This window comes from Plecotus auritus (assembly GCF_963455305.1).
Source record: "Plecotus auritus genome assembly, chromosome: 5".
NCBI classification, from domain to species: Eukaryota; Metazoa; Chordata; class Mammalia; order Chiroptera; family Vespertilionidae; genus Plecotus; species Plecotus auritus.
In genome coordinates, this window is record NC_137776.1 from 68,784,232 (window position 1) to 68,800,639 (window position 16,408).

At 41.7% G+C, this 16,408-nt stretch overlaps 1 long non-coding RNA gene across 1 annotated transcript in view; it reads right to left on the reverse strand.

The window, feature by feature from the left end:
- Window positions 1-16,408, reverse strand: part of LOC308248841 — a 168,904-nt gene that overhangs the window by 20,612 nt on the left and 131,884 nt on the right. Inside the window, exon 2 of the long non-coding RNA XR_013960646.1 lies at window positions 14,575-14,668. This is a non-coding gene — a long non-coding RNA (uncharacterized lncRNA). The remainder of the gene's footprint in view (window positions 1-14,574; window positions 14,669-16,408) is intronic.

Below are 16,408 nucleotides of genomic sequence, written 5' to 3' on the forward strand. Positions count from 1 at the left end.
ATTATATTACTTAATTATTTACATGCTTATGGTTTGTCTCCCATAATAAGTAGTAAGCTCCATGAGGCAGGGACTTTGGGTCCTTCACTGCTTATGACAGCTCCCACAGTACTCCCCAGCAAACAGTTGGTGCATAAATGTTTTTGGGTTTTTTTGAAGGTTTTTAAAAAATCCTCATCTGAGGCCCTGACCGGTTTGGCTCAGTGGATAGAGCGTCGGCCTGCGGACTGAAGGGTCCCAGGTTCGATTCCGGTTGAGGGCATGTGCCTTGGTTGCGGGCACATCCCCAGTAGGGGGTGTGCAAGAGGCAGCTGATCAATGTTTCTCTCTCATCGATGTTTCTAACTCTCTATCCCTCTCCCTTCCTCTCTGTAAAAAATCAATAAAATATATTTAAAAAAAAAAAAATCCTCATCTGAGGACATTTTTTCCATTAATCTTTAGAGAGAGAGTAAAAGGGAGAGAGGAGGGGGAGGGGGAGAGAGAGAGAAACATCGATGTGAGAGATATACATCAACTGGTTGCCTCTTGCACGGGCCCCAACAGGGGTCAGGGATCGAACCTCCAGCTGAGGTACCTGCCCTTAACTTGGAATCGAACCTGCCGACACTTCAGTCTGCAGGCTGATGCTCGTAACACTGACCCAAATGGACTGGGCACATAATGTATTTTTTAAAAATATCAATGAATAAATAAATATTTCCAATATTAAAAAATGTTTTGAAATGTTTGAAATATTAATGCTTATTGCATGTAAAAAAAATTCTGGTCAGGGCACATGCCTGGGTTGCAGTTTGGATCCCCAGAAGGAGGCACAAAGGAGGCAGCTGATCAATGATTCTCTCTCATCATTGATGTTTCTATCTCTCTCTCTCCTTCTCTGAAATATATATATACACACACACATATATATATATACACTAATAAAGAGCTAATATGCTAATGGTCGGGACGCCGTAATGGGCAATGACAAGGTCATTAGCAAATTAGCTGGGGCACTGCTCTGGAGACGGGGCGGAAGTGGGGAGGCGCCCAGAGGAGGCGGGACAATCCCGTGCCAGGGAGGGCAGGGGTGAGATCCCATAGTGCCCACCTCACCAGTCCATTGCCACCCACTGCTCACACTCTGAGTGCCCCAAGGCCCACCTGCCAGGGGAAGGAGCTCAGCGCAGCAAGTGGGAGGCTTCCACACTCTCCTCCAGCTCCATGATGGGGCAGAGCTGCCACGTTGCTCCAGAGATGGGGCGGAAGCGGGGAGGTGCCCAGAGAAGGCGGGACCAGCCTGAGGTGACTTGAGGGACTGAGGGCGGGACTTGAAGCAGCCAGAGAAGGCCAGAGGGTTTGGGGGCTGGGCCAGGTGCAGTGGAGCTCTGTGTGGACAGGTTCAGGTGTCAAGGCAGGACTGCAGGTGGGTGGGCAGCGCCATGTGAATTCACATGCTTGGCTCCTAATCTTATCTAAGTAAAGAGTAATATGCAAATTGACCATCACTCCAACACACAAGATGGCTGCCCCCATGTGGACACAAGATGGCCACCACAAGATGGCCAGCAGGGGAGGGCAGTTGGGAGGGACCAGGCCTGCAAGGGAGGGCAGTTGGGGGTGACCAGGCCGGCAGAGGAGGGAAGTTGGGGGAGACCAGGCCTGCAGGGAAGGGCAGTTGGGGAGGACTTAGGCCTGCAGGGGAGAGCAGTTAGGGGTGAAGAGGCCTGGAGGGGAGGGCAGTTAGGGGTGACCAGCCCTGCAGGGGAGGACTGTTAGGGGCAATCAGGCTGGCAGGGGAGCAGTTAGGCATCAATCAGGCTGGCAGGGGAATGGTTAGGGGGTGATCAGGCTGGCAGGCAGAAGCGGTTAGGGGCAATCAGGAAGGCAGGCAAGCGAGCAGTTGGGAGCCAGCAGTCCTGGATTGTGAGAGGGATGTCCGACTGCCCGTTTGGCCCCAATCCTACCGGGATCGGGCATAAACGGGCAGTCGGACATCCCTCGAGGAGTCCCAGATTGGAAAGGGTGCAGGCTGAGCTGAGGGACACACACCCCTTTGCACGAATTTCATGCACTGGGCTTCTAGTGTGTGTGTGTGTGTGTGTGTGTGTGTGTGTGTGTGTGTGTGTGTGTGTGTATCCCAAGGACATTTCCTGTGTGGCCTTTCTGATTCTGGACCATGTCTCTTTGGTAGAGGCACATCCATAAAGGCCCTCTGTGGAGGTGTGTGCATTTCAGGAGAAGTTTCCAAGAAGAGTAAAGATGCTTTTTTCAACCAAGGCAACTTCATGAAGTTTGCAGCCAAACCCTAATTCTAGCCCTGAGCCTCAGAGATGTCAGCACCATGAACTAAGGCAAACCTGAGTTTCTTGTTTAAGTCGAGCATTAACCCTCTGTGGTCCCTACCTGTGGTCAACAAAAGAATGTTATGTATTAAAACACAGAGACTGTCTTTTGGCTCTAAATAAATTCATCTTCTCAGAGCCTGTTAACCTGTGTTCTTTAAGTCTGGTAACAAAGCATTCATAAGGAAATGTCAGTATTTTCCACTGTTGAGAACTTAAATGGCAGCAGCCAAGTCATTGAGGGTTATTCCAAGCATAGGGTTGTCACCCAGCAAACCTCCTTATGTGTCTCCCATCTACACTAATAAAAGAATTAGATGCAAATTGACCGTATCTTCGTGACACCCACCAGCCAATCACGAGTATGCAAATTAACCAAAGAAGGTGGGTTAATTTGCATACACAGGCCTTGCCCCAGCCACTCTGGGCCTCTGGGCAGTGTGGTAAGGCGGAAAGGTGGCTCCAGGTCGGAGCGAAGGCAGTGCAAACAGCCAAAGGAAGGAAGGCCCATTCTTGCACGAGTCTGCGTGCATTGGGCCTCTAGTGTGTGTGTGTGTGTGTGTGTGTGTGTGTGTGTGTGTGTGTATACATACACACACACACACACACACACACTAGAAGCCTGGTGCACAAAATTTGTGCATGAGGGAGTGTCCATCAGCCTGGCCTGCACCCTCTCCAATTGGCTGTGGGCGCCGCCATCTTATGAGGGCATGTGGTCAATTAACATATTCCCTCTTTATTAGATAGGATATATATCCTATATAATAAAAGCCTAGGTGGTGTCATGAGACGTTGTCACAAGTTGGCCACTGTGACATCGTAACAAAATGGCCGCCCCCACATCGTTACAAGATGGCCACCTCCATGTCGTCACAAGATGGCTGCCACAAGATGGCGGCCCCCACGTTGTCACAAAATGTATACACACACACACACACACACACACACACACACACACTAGAAGCCTGGTGCACAAAATTTGTGCATGAGGGAGTGTCCATCAGCCTGGCCTGCACCCTCTCCAATTTGGGAAATCCCTCTCACAATCCAGGACTGCTGGCTCATAACCGCTCACCTTCCTGATCGTCCCCTAACTGCTCACCTTGCCGGCCCAATTGCCCCCAACTTCCCTCCCCTGCAGGCCTGGTCACCCCTAACTGCCCTCCCCTGCCAGCCTGGTCACCCCAACTGCCCTCCCCTGCTGGCCATCTTGTGGTGACCATCTTGTGGTAACCATCCTGTGGCAGCCATCTTGTGGTAGACATTTTGTGACAATGTGGGGGCCGCCATCTTGTGGCAGCCATCTTGTGACGACATGGAGGTGGCCATCTTGTAACGATGTGGGGGCGGCCATCTTGTTACGACGTCACAGTGGCCAACTTGTGACAACATTGCATGACACCACCTAGGCTTTTATTATATAGGATATATATCCTATCTAATAAAGAGGGAATATGTTAATTGACCACATGCCCTCACAAGATGGCGGCGCCCACAGCCAATAAAGAGGAAATATGCTAATTGAATGCCATGCCCTCAAAGATGGTGGCACCCACAGACACAAGATGGCAGTGCCCAGTCCCCTCAGCCCTGCCTCATCCAGCCTCAGTCCCCCAGTCCCCTCAGTCCCACAGGGGAGGGCACTTGGGGGCGATGGGGCTGGCAGGTTAGGGCAGTTGGGGATGATCATGCCGGCAGGGGAACTGTTAAGTGTCAATCAGGCTAGCAGGGGAACGGTTAGGGGGTGATCAGGCTGACGGGCAGAGTGGTTAGGGGCAATCAGGCAGCCAGGCAGGCAAGTGGTTAGGACCCAGCAGTCCCAGATTGTGAGAGGGATGTCTGACTGCCCTGTGGGATCGAGCCTAAACTGGCAGTTTGACATCCCCTGAAGGGTCCCAGATTGGAGAGGGTGCAGGCTGGCCTGAGGGACACCCCCCACCAGTGCACAAATCTTGTGCACCGGGCCTCTAGTGTGTGTGGTGTGTGTGTGTGTGTGTGTGTGTGTGTGTGTGTGTGTGTGTGTGTCCATCTGTGACATACCACATTCCTGGTAAGATTAGGAGGAATGGGCAAGTGCAAAGGCCTAGGAGCTAAAATGAGCTTGGTCTGTTTATAAGCACCAAGAAGGCCAGAGGGGTTAGAGCAAAGTGAAGGAGGAGGAGAGTGATAAGAAATAGATTAAGTAGGGTTCAGATTTCCCAGGACATGGTAGGACATGGACTTTTACTCCAAATGTGATCAAAATCCATTGAAAAATTTTGAGCAGGGAAGTGACATAAAAAATGTTTTAAAGCAGCTTTTAAAAATTGCCTCTATTAGGGAAAACAAAGCATATGACATCAAACTATTTACATCTAAAGACTTCTTTAGAAGTTCATGCCTTTAAATATTTTCTTTATGATGTGCTTCTCATCAGTACATGTAGAATATGTCATTTTTTCTGTGCTGAAACCAGATTATATTTCTGTTGGAAAACAATTTAAGTTTAATTTACACTTGTCTCACATGTTACATTTTTATAAAAATTGAGATTTAAATCTATAAGCTCTTTGAGGTAGTGTCTGTATTAATCCAAAATCCCTGCATTAATGATTTAGCTTCTAGTGCGGTTACACAATAAATATGTACATTACATAATGCATTAGAAAAGTTAATGGTATGGGAAATAAAGCAATCAAGGTAAGGTAGAAGAGGATTGCAATTTAAAACAGAATGGTCAGATAGGCCTTACTGAGGAGGTGACATTTAAGCAAATGTTTGAAGAAGGTCAGGAAACTATTAATATAGTCATAAGAATGCATTTCAGGCTTAGAAGGCAATTCTAGAAGAGGAGGTTCAAAATATTAAGGAATTTTAGAATCATAGGATGAACAAATATACAATCTCACAAGATATTGGATTATTTAAAATCCATTTAGATGGCATGATATATTAATAGTCAAGTTGTTTAATAGTCAAATTGTTATGGTCATATTTAGCTAGATATTAGTATTAATAGAAAGAGAGCAAAGGGGAGGCCAGACATGGTAAGCATGGTCACCTGGGCAGCTTCACAAGGAAGCTATAGCTTCATGTTCCCCCAGGGAACCACTGGTTCATTCCCTGCCCGTCCCTGGGGGAAGGGATCGATAAAATGGGGAGATGGGTGCATGCTCAGTGAAGTTGGGGTGACATAGGGAAGGTGTTGTCTGTCAGTCTAGCATGAGGAACAACAGATTGCCTAGGGGGAGGACTCCATCAGAAGCATGAGAAATCTTAGGAAGTTAAAATACCCGTACAAAGAATTCCCTTGCTCTTGCTCTCTTGTTTGCTCTTGCTCTGTGACCAGCACTTGCCTGTGGGCTTCCTAGTTTCTCTCCATAGCATGTAACCTTAAGTGGCCACCTGGCCCCCACACGCAATGAATTGCAGCTGGGAATGCCAGTTAAGCTAGTCAGATGCTGGACTGGATTATAATATGGAAAGAAGTTCTGGCAGTGGCCTTAATTCTGACCCTGCTGAAGATGAGATTGGTCTTTTTCCATGGTGGGATGGATAGAAATGGGACCTTGCAGGGGAACCCCCTTAACTTTACAGCATCAATAAAGCTTTCCACGAAACCTCATCCTCCCGTGAGGGCCTCAGGAAATTATTTTCCTTGTAGCACCCCAAGAACTCCACTTCCACTGATAACAAACTCATTTAGTCATACTTTGTATACTGCATATGATTATCTTTTCTTGATTTTTTTGTATAATAGATACTCAGAAATGTTATAGAAAAAGATATCAATAAAGAAATCCATAGAATCTATACTAATAATAAACATTTTCACTTTTAATATATTTTTACTGATTTCAGAGAGGAAGGGAGTGGGAGAGAGAGATAGAAACATCAGCTGTCTCCTGCATACCCCCTACTGGGGATAGAGCCCGCAACCCAGACATGTGCCCCTTCAGTCCAGAGGCTGACACACTGTCCCCTAAGCTAAACCAGCTAGGGCAAACCTTTCCACTTTTAACATAGTAGTCCACTTATTTTATATGTTTTTCTCTTAAATGTCACAATTAAAAGCATTGAAATGATGAAATGTAGTAATGTGAAAATCACCATCAAAAGCCTGTCCCACTATTTGCCTTTGCAATGGTTTGTTTTCTGATTCACCTTAGATAGGCTATATTACAGTTTAGTTAAGCACTAATTTAGTTGTTTCTGTGAATGTATTTCATAGAATTTTTTTAAACATCTGATAACATCTACACTCTGTTGACTTTAAATAAAAAAGATTATCTTCCATAATCTGGGTTAGTCTCATCTAATCAATTGAAAAGCCTTAAGAGCAAAGCTGAGATTTTCCTGAAGAAATTCTGCCTCAGGGCTGAAGCATCAGCGCAAGCCTGAGTTTCAGTCGGCCAGCCTGCCCTACAAATTTCATACTTGAGAGACTACAACTGTAAAGCTAATTCCTTGAAATGAATGCCTTTACACACAAGTATGCATGGGAGCATGCGCACGTACACACACACACACACACTCATGCACATATATATTCCTTACTGCAGACCTGTGACTGATACAGTCCTCTGACTAAATTAGAAGCTACTTGAGGATAGGCACCATGTCTTATTATGATTCGTGCATCTAATATAGTTCATAGCATAGTGCTTTCTTGAAAGAAAAAATAAAGTCATAGAAGAGCATATTAATTCCATCAGTAGATGAAAGATAATTTTACTACTAAAGAGTAGAAAAAATTTTAATCCTTTAAAAAATTGTATACAACAAAATCAAAAGATTAAAAAAAGAAAATGATCATGAAATAAATATAATAAAGTCCTTATGTCAAATACATATGATGAAATGACAAAAACATGAAATTACAACTTCTCTGTATGAGAAAATCTAAACTTACTCAGCATTGAGTGTTTCAAATAAAATATAAAACACTCAGTCAAGTGCTTTATGAGCATTACTAGTGGCCCAGTGTACGAATTCGTGCATAGTGAAAGGAAATTAGAAGAGATATTTTAATATTGCTATTCGCCCTTTCTCTATAATAGAAGTGTCAACCAAATTCACAACTGACAATGACAGATAGAAACACATGCATGTGATTAGCGACAGCGAGAGCTTTATATGTATCGTGTATGGGTGAGTCAACTTAGCCTTTTATATATATAGAATAAACTCAATTAATTAGACCTGCTTTCTGATTTAGCTAAACTTTTTCCAGCCCAGTGAAGCACCCCAACTTCTCTTTCAGGTATTATTATTGTAGATTACGCAGGGAGAACAAAGGGAAAAATATGTAACTGCAGCAGTGTTTGACTCTATTCTGTGCAGTGAGAAAACCTGAAGTCATTTTCAAGTTCCACCATTTCTTACTTCTTTTCAGTCCTATCAAGTTTCTAAGCTTTCTAAAACTCCGTTTTCCGGCTAATGCAAAGAAAATAGGATTCAATTGAGTCTCCTATCAACCTACTCCAGGACTTCTTTAAGAGGATCAAATGAGATGAGACACGGGAAAATGCTTCACAGATATTAGGTTAAAGTGTAAAATGTTTGCACCTGACTATAAAGCAAGTCATGTTTCAGGGCTGAAGAAACTCCAAGGAGGCTAGTGGCTAGGGAGAGGAAGCTGGGCGTTGCTATGTGATGTCATTACCCAGCACCAACAGCCACCGTTTCCGGGCTGGGCTGGGCAGCTGTGGGTCACATTTTGTACCATGGGGTATCGGCAATGTCGGCTGCGACTTGGTGGGCTGTTGCTCCAGGGTGGTGGCGGGGCCTGTGTCCCACTTAGACGAAGCTGAGTGTTGCTTTGTGGGTGGCAGGTCTGCGGTGCCCTTTCTCTGTAAATGGCCAGTGCGTGTCACGGCAGCTCCTGTGTTGAGCATCTGCCCCCTGGTGGTCAGTGCAGGTTATAGCGACCGGTTGGATGGTCGGACACTTAGTATATTAGGCTTTTATATATACATGCGCGTGCGCGCGCGCACACACACACACACACACACACACACACACACACTAGAGGCCCGGTGCACAAAATTTCTGCATGGGGGTGTGTGTCCCTCAGCCCAGCCTGCACCCTCTCCAATCTGGGACCCCTTAAGGGATGTTAGACTGCCCGTTTAGGCCCGATTCCAGTAGGATTGGGCCTAAATGGGCAGTCAGACATCCCTCTCACAATCCAGGACTACTGGCTCCCAACTGCTTGCCTGCTTGCCTTCCTGATTGCCCCTAACCGCTTCTGCCTGCCAGCCTGATCACCCCCTAACCATTCCCCTGCCAGCCTGATTGATGCCTAACTGCTCCCCTGCCAGCCTGATTGCCCCTAACTGCCCTCCCCTGCAGGCTTGATCGCCCCCAACTGCCCTCCTTTGCAGGCCTGGTCCCTCCCAACTGCCCTCCCCTGCTAGCCTGATCACCCACAACTGCCCTCCTTTGCAGGCCTGGTCCCTCCCAATGGCCCGCCCCTGCTGGCCATCTTGTGGCAGCCATCTTTTGTCCACATGGGGGCAGCCATCTTGTGTGTTGGAGTGATGGTCAATTTAAATATTACTCTTTTATTAGGTAGGATAGAGGCCTGGTGCACGGGTCGGGGCCGGCTGGTTTGCCTTGAAGGGTGTCCCGGATCAGGGTGGGGGTTCCCTTGGGGCATGGGGTGGCCTGGGCGAGGGGCCTATGGTGGTTTCAGGCTGGCCACGCCCCCCGGCGACCCAAGCAAAGGCCCTGTTATCTGGGATTTATTTATCTTCTATAATTGAAACTTTGTAGCCTTGAGGGGAGGCCAGGGCAGGCAGAAAGCTTGGCTTCCTCTATCGCCGGGGAAACCCAAGCCTCCTGCTCTCTCCATCTCCAGTGGCTGCCACCATTTTTGTTGGGATTTATTTATTTTCTATAACTGAAACTTTGTAGCCTTGAGTGGAGTCCAGGGAAACCCAAGCCTCCATTGCCAGGGAAACCCAAGCCTCCTGCTCGCTCCGTGGCTGTAGCCATCTTGGTTGGGGTTAATTTGCATACTCACTCATGATTGGCTGGTGGGCGTGGCTTGTGGGTGTAGCGGAGGTATGGTCAATTTGCATATTACTCTTTTATTATATAGGATATTATATATATATAGATTTTATTTACTTCTTTTTAAAAAACATCTTTATTGTTCAAAGTATTACAGTTAAAATATCCCCTTTTTTCCCCCATTGGCCCCCTCCATCCTGCATTGGCTCCCCATCCCAAGGCGTTCACACACTACAGTCTGTGTCCATGGGTAATGCATATATGCATGTAAGTTTTTTGTTTACCCCCGCCCCCCCTTTCCCCTTCCTTCTGAGATTCCTCAGTCTGTTCCACGCTTCCATTTCTCTGGATCTATTTTGTTCATCAGATTATTTTGTTCATTGGATTCCACATATAAGTGAGATCATGTGATACTTATCTTTCTCTGACTGGCTTATTTCGCTTAGCATAATACTCTCCCAACCCTTCCATGCATTCTCAAAGGGCAAGAGATCAACTCAAGAAAGGTAATATTCAGTTTCTCATTTTATGGATGAGGAGGCCAAGCAGAGACATTGAGAAACTAAACTAGGTATTCAATGGTGGAGCTGTCATGAGACCATGAGGACCCAGGCAAATACAGTGCTAAACATGGAGGATACAATACATTTAAAAAAAGGCCAATTGAAAAGATTCGGCGTTGTTCATACTTGGTATAAATTAAAGAAAGACAAACCTAAACAACTGTGTATTGCGACTTTATATTTTAGCAATTAAAAAAAAGAAGAATGTTAAAACCTATGAAGTATTTGAAGAAAAATATACAATTATATTGATTATGGTAATGCTTTAATTTCTTAGAAGCTAATGTAGGCAGTCATTAGAAATTTTAGATGCCATAGCATAGTAATACTACTCCAAAGAATAGAGTCTATGGAAATAACTAAAAGAGAAAGCAAGTTGTTTTCTTTTTTTTTACCAAAACACATGTAATAGCTAAATGTTGTAAATAACCTAAATGTTCAAGCACAGAAGAATAAAGATGAGCATGATGGTTTATTAATAGAATACATAGGCATTAAAATGACTTTGGAGAAGTAATCTCAAATGATGACACATGAGATGCTCTATGAACAATACATACCCTATCTATGATCCTCTTGGAGAGCAACTATGATCTTCTTGGAGAGCATCACATATTAGCGCACTGAAGGCTTTCCCGTAGCAGAGAAATTTCTTATACTGTTCGGTAAGTATTTTCCAAACTTACTTTAAAACAGAACCTTTTGGTACCAGCTATTTATTGCTACATAACAAACACCACTTATATTGTTCACAGGTTCAGGCAGAGTTCAGGAGAGATAGCTAGCCTCTGCTCTACTTGGTGCAAGCTGGGACAGCTCTAAGGGCTTGGACTGGAATTATCTGAAAATTGCTCAGTCACGAGCCTGGTGTGGTGGTAGCCTCCTCATTTGGCCTGGCCTTCCTCACAATATGGGGGTTTGAGTTCTAAGGGCAAGCATCTCAAGAAAGAGAGAGAAATCCACATAGATCCCTTGTATCTTTAATGACTAAGTTTCTGAAGATATCTAGTGTCACTTCTACTACTCATCAAGGCAGCCAGATTTCATGGAGAAGGGAAAGAGACTACACCTCCTGATGACAGAGTAAAAAGGTCTTGGAGGAGCATGTGGGAATAGAAATGTTTGTGGCCAGTTTTGGAAAATATAATTTGTCACATATTTTTTTCATTAATAACTATTAATTTCTAAAGTTTGGTAAATGTTGATGGAGGTACTTCAAAAGCTATATATAAAATACCAGAGGCCCGGTGCATGAATTCATGCTTGGTGGGATCCGGCCAGCCCGCCCCGATTGGCCCCAATCGGGTCTGGGCCAGCCAGGGGGAGGTGCTGTGGGCAGTTGGCCAGCCGGCCCCACCCCCGATTGGGGTGGGGGGGCTGATCAGGGCAACAGTACATGTCAAAGCAACCAGTTGTTCCGGTGGTTCCGGCGTTCCAGTCGCTTGGCTTTTATATGTGTAGATATTATATATATATTAAATATATACATATCTATTTTTTTTTTTCACACACACACCATTTGGCCTAGGAAAAAAAATCTCCTTTGTCTGACACAGTAAAGTAATCCCAATTATTTCAGATCAATGAGGCAAAGCCATTCATATTTATATGAAACAACAATAGGACCCAGGGCTTACTCGAGCTCACAGATGTCCCATTGACCACTTAGGTTACCAGACTGTCTACTTCACTGCATTTCAAAAGAAACACCAAGTTTTCTAGATACTAAATCTTGCTAATATTAGTGATGAAAAGAATCTTAATGTGACTTACAAGAAATGTACACAAATAAATACTTTTTTTTTTTTTTGCTAAACACAATTCTGGGTAATAAAGCTTATCTAAAGGGATTGATTCTTTTAATAGCAATGTCTTCTTGAATTTTCTTTCTTATGAAGGACTTTTTCAGAATGTTTTCCTCATGCAGATAAAGGGACTATATAAGGCAGATAGAAAGTATTTTTTAATGGTGGTGCAAACACATTTTTAAATAGCTATTCCTAATTACCTTAAGGCAACGTAAATGAAGGCAAAGTGAAAAGATCTAATGTTCATGGAAATGTTAGTGAGAATGAAATATTATTTCCTATACATCCTTTCTCAAGAATTCCCCAGAGGACTGGCTCCACAAAAATGAGAGCGCAAAACCTTAAGAAAAGGTTTAAGCAACAGGAAGAGAAAAAGGGAATCCCATAAAAGAGGAAGACAGATCCAAGAATGATACCTGTCCATTAGAGATAAGGGATAGCAGCCAGGCCATATTTCAATAAGGTGATTCAAGAAGTTAAAGGCTGTCATCAAGACTCCTCACTGGCTATTTCAATTCTCTCTCTCCCTCTCTCTCTCTCTCTCTCTCTCTCTCTCTCTCTCTCTCTCTCTCTCTCTCTCTCTCTCTCCTGTCCTTGATCAGCCTAGCAAGAGATTTATCAATTTTATTGATATTTTCAAACAACCACCTTTTGCTTTCACTGATTTTCTCTATCTTTTGGTATTTCCTAAATACTGATTTCTGCTTTTATATTTCCTTGTTTCTAGTTACTAATGGATTTGCTTTTCCTTCTCTTGAAATAATAAATTTCTCTCTTAGCACTGCTTAACATACATTCCACAAATTTTGATATGTTGTGTATTATCATTCAGTTTAAAATATTTTCCAATGTCCCTTATGATTTCTAATTGACTCATAGGTTATTTAGAAGTATAGTGCTTAATTACCAAATATTTGGGACTTTTTTTTCACATTATTTTGTTTTTAGTTTGATACTTAATTCTGTTTTCTACAGAGAACCTACTCTGGATGACTTCAATCTTTTAAAATTACTGGGACTTGTGTTATGCCCAGTATATGGTCTATCGTGGAGAATGTTCTCATAGTGGTAAAGAATGTATATTCTGCTGTTATTGAATATATGTTCTATAAATGGCAATTAGGTCAGGGTGGATTTTACAGTTGTTCAAGATTTGTTTACTAACTGATTTCTGTCTACATTTTTGAACAATTGTTGAGAAAGGAAAGTTGAAATATCTAATTATAACTGTGGATTTGTCTATTTCTCCTTGCAACTCTATTGCTTTTTGCTTCATATATTTTAAAGATCCTAAAAGACCCTAAAAACAAGTTACATTAGGCCTGGCTGGTGTGGCCCAGTGGTAGAGCATCAACCCATGAACCAAGAAGTCACCTATTCTAGGTCAGGGAACATGCCTGGGTTGCAGGCTCAATCCCCAGTAGGGGGCATGCAGGAGGTAGCAGATCAATGTTTCTTTGTTATCAATGTTTCTCTCTATATATCCTTCTCCCTTCCTCTCTCTCTAAAATCAATAAAAACATGTTTGTTTTTTAAAAAAGAAAATAAATAAAAATATAATTAAGTGTTTTGTATGGACCAGTGATGACAGTGTACCATGGACTGAGGAGAATGATTTACTCTGTTCTCTATGCAAAAGGTCCATTAAAGAAAAAAAAAAAAGATTCCATTTTCTTTTCTAAATCAGAAGGCTCCATTTTAGACTATGGAGATGAAGAAACTATAAAAATAACTGTGTAATTATTATAATTCAGGAAACAATTGAATAGCTGTCCCAAGTAACCAACTCACCATATATAACTGTACAAATGAATTAAAAATAAGTAATATTTATATCATTTATATTTTCAAGAGAAGTCATTTCTGACAATAATAGTCATCACAGAAAACTAGCAAAATCGCTAAGCTGCTAACTACAAATTAAGGAGAAAAAATAGATTCTAAGTACTTGCATTCTAAAAGAATAAAGAAACAGAAGAAAGGGAAAAAAAAATCCCCTAACAAAGGCCATAAACTGTTTTATTTGGCTCACACAGTGGCAAAAGTGGATTTTTCACTGCCAAATGTTATGCTGATATTGAAAAATTAGAACTTTTCAAAATCTGTATTTCTGGTTTCTTTCGAAAAAATCATAAAATATGATTTGACTGGTTTCTTATTTCCACTGAGAAAGAATTATAGAGCTGAACAGAGGTGCCCCATTTACAGGCCACGTACTCTCCAAGGTTCCATTGTGCCCATCTGACATGCACCATTATTTATATTTTGTACCCTTCATATCTCACTCAAAATTTTACCAAAATGTATTTAAAAATTTGCTTAGTAATGCAAGCATGTTATCACCGAAGTAACATGCGAAGTAAAAGGATATGCTAGTTCAAGACAAATCTTTGGGGACACAAGAAATAGTGACAAGAGATTTGGTATTCAGAGGCAATACTATATTTGAAACTATGACAGGGTTTTTGGAGGGTTAAAGAACAAGTTCTTAATATGGTTAAAGAACAGATTAATGAATACATTTTAAATCCAGTGAATAGTAGTTTTTGTTTAATTATTTTTCAAGTAAAACTCTATGGACTGAGTTGTGCTCACACAGTTGATAGAAGCTACTTCTTCATTCTTCTTAATGGATTTGCTCTCTTCCATAATAATGTACCAATTTTATCAACTGCCTGTGGTAAATAAAATCTGATAATTCCTGTCAAGATGGTGTTAGGGCATAAAAATGTGTGTCTGAATATGAATGAAAGTGGTTGTCAGGTCAGTTAGACAGGGCCAGCAATAAAAAGTAAGCAAGTTTAGCAAGTCAAATTACAATGTGGCAACCTTAACTACTTAAATGAGATTATTTATGAGGCTAAAGTTATTACTTACCTTGAGTGTCTATCTTTTAAAGATGTTTTCTGTAAACCATATAACCTTCAATATCTACTGCCAACATGCAGAAACTGATATTCTCAATAAACATCTAAAAGAGAAACATAAGAAAATATCATAAATTTGAGTTTATACATATGGTCTCATTTATTTTAAATGTAAAAGCAGATCTTGAAATTATTCTTTTTGACTTTCTTTAATGAGTTTGGACAAAGAGAGGTGTATATAAAAATGTGTTTTATGTAAATAAACTGTGATAATGATGAAATTTTCACATTAGAAGAATCAAAGTTCAGAACATATATTGTAATCCATGTCATTAAGTTTAGCACTTTCTATAGTACTAAATTTATCTGGCTGTCTAGTTCCTATGAACATATTTTAAAATATAATTTTAAACATATTGATTCTGATGTACCACATGAACATAGCCACACTCAAGAAAATATTTTCCTTGTTCAAAATAGATAATGAAAAACAATTCTTGATTACATTTGAGTTGGTTATAAATGCCAAAAATCATAAAAATCAACTGATTAAATATATCTGTCCCCATGAAAAGGTCAAAAGTTTATTCTCTTATCAGTTAAACTGCCCAATCAGTACTTTACACCAACCTAGTGAAGCTTAGCAGAGATATTTAAAGAGAAATTGCCTCTAAAATGGAACTAAAATTACCCAGCGTAAAATGTTCTTTGCTGAAAAAATTTAATTCTAATTTTCTTTGATTTTTTAAAATGGGTCAGAGACAAGCAGTTAGAGAAAATAGGATTTGGATACTACAGTGTCATACTTTTAGTATGTGGTTTGGAGTACTATGGATTCTCAAGCCAAATACCAATAATTTTTGGATTAGCAACATCATTCTTCTTTTTGGTCATTTGTGTAGATCCCTGTTTCTCAGTTGCAGCTGCACATTAAAAACACTTGGAACTTTTTAAAATATATCAAGATTCAGCCTATTCCTTAGATATTTTGATTAATTTGTATGATGCGGGGCCTGGGCCCATGTGTTTTTAAAAGCATTAAGGACGTATATTTGTTCTTAAGGTAAGAAATAATCTCACTGAAATTATTTGCCTTACTTTCTATAGATTAATTAATATAACACTAACTGTAAAAAAAAATACTGTCTACTCAGGTCAATGAAAACTACTGAAATACTTGCTAATCTGATTACTAAATAATTAAAACTAGAGGCCCAGTGCACAGATTCGTGCACTGGTGGGGAGCATGGCCTGTGGGGATCGGCAGCTGTGGGAGAGCTGCTCATCCTGGTCGGCTGAGCTGTGCTCCCATTGTGGAAGCACACTGACCACCATGGGGTAGCTCCTGCATTTAGTGTCTGCCTCCTGGAGGTCAGTGCATGTCATAGCGACTGTTCAACTGGTCATTCTGGTCATTCCGCTGTTTGGTCACTGGGCTTTTATACATATAGATGACTTCAATGCTTCCATGACCCACACACACCTATCTCAACAACTATGTAATATCTTAGGTTACATGGATCCAAGCATTACATAAATGGTAATTGCAGAGAATCACAAACTATAAGGCACTTAAGGTCACCAGGTACTACTTTAAAATGTAAATTCCCAGGTTACATGCCCAGAGATCCTGATTCAGAAGAACTAGACTAAGGCCATGGTGTCTCTGTTTTTAAAGACAAAGGTCTACAGTCCCAGTAAAAGAGTGCTCTAAGTATTTATGAACACTGACTCCTAATTGACCTCATTAGCATTTATAAAAATACTTTTGAGTTTTATTCCAAGATTACATGTCTAATATTAAAAGATAATCCTGAGACCCACTAGGTAAGAGATAACTTTAA